Source organism: Octopus bimaculoides, chromosome 7 (assembly GCF_001194135.2).
Source record: "Octopus bimaculoides isolate UCB-OBI-ISO-001 chromosome 7, ASM119413v2, whole genome shotgun sequence".
Taxonomy (NCBI): Eukaryota; Metazoa; Mollusca; class Cephalopoda; order Octopoda; family Octopodidae; genus Octopus; species Octopus bimaculoides.
Window position 1 is genome coordinate 62288803 of NC_068987.1, and position 1319 is coordinate 62290121.

General features: G+C 35.8%; 1 protein-coding gene across 1 annotated transcript in view; it reads right to left on the reverse strand.

The window, feature by feature from the left end:
* LOC106884519 (uncharacterized) overlaps positions 1-1319 on the reverse strand; it is a 23400-nt gene that overhangs the window by 15404 nt on the left and 6677 nt on the right. The gene's annotated exons all lie outside the window — the stretch shown is intronic.

Here is a 1319-nt window from a genome sequence, read left to right on the forward strand (position 1 = left end):
TAAGCGAACTTAATTAAAATACATTTGTGACATATTTCAACTTCTAAAAGCAAATTCACTGCAATTACCGTGGAGAAAAAAAAGTGTAAAAATACCGTATCTGTCCAGTGTTGCTCATTGTCGGATTTCCAGAAGCATTTCTCGCTCTTTAGCTCTCATTAATGAGAAATACCAAAGAGAGGTAACTGTGGACAGACTTAATTAAAGTGGTAGCCTTAACTAAAACTCAGACAACGACATTGACTGAAATGAGCCATTAGACCTCCAGGTTTGTAAAAGTTAGATCAGTATCAGCGCCAAACAGTGTTTAGGTATAAGCGAACTTCGTTAAAATATGTTTGTGACATATTTCAACTTCTAAAGGTAAATTCACTGCAGTCACCGTGGAGAAAAATTCTCTCTTATGGTAAAAAGGTGTAAAAACGCCATGTCAGTCCAGTGCTGCCATCTGTAGGATTTGTAAACGCGTTTCTAGCTCTTTAGCCGATATCAATGGGAAATACCGAAGAGAGGCAACTCTGGTCACACTTAATTAAAGCAGTAACTTTTTTGACTCAGTGATCTAATGGTGCAATTCAGTCGGTGTTGTTGACTGAGTAGGACCTAAACAATGCATGGCACTGATACTGCTGTAATATATATATAAGAGGGATGACCACTAAGTGGACATCTATTATGCTAGAAGAAGACCACCTATGATCTGACCACTAAGAAAAGTTTGTTCTCAAGTACATTCAGCAAACGCCAGAATGTAAGCGAGCAAGACAAATGTAAAGATACAAAATATAAAAATTAATCACAAACCCGATTTCATTGTTACCACTTACGTAATTGCTAACGTGAATGTTCGCAATTCATCAGTGAGATCGTCATAACGAAGACTTTTGAAATATAACCCCAAATGTAATTGGTAGAACTATATACATGTTCAATCTCATGCGGACGTTTCGTGTATAGTTCTGCAAATCATATTGCTATGATGATCACACTGATGAATGGCGGACATTCACGTAATTACGTTAGTGGTAACAATGAAACCGGGTTTGTGATCAATCTTTATATTTTGTATCTTTTCATTTGTCTTGCTTGCTTACGTTCTGGCGTTTGCTGAATTTTCTTGAGAACAATCTTTTCTTAGTGGTCAGACCATAGGTGGTCTTATGCAAGCATAATGGATGTCCACTTAGTGGTCACCCCTCTTATATGTATGTAATATAATTTTTCTGAATCTTCAGATTTTTCAATATGCTAGGCCACTGGTTTTAAATTGATATTAATCAAATTAATATTCAATTTTTCACCCTTATTATTTAAATTTA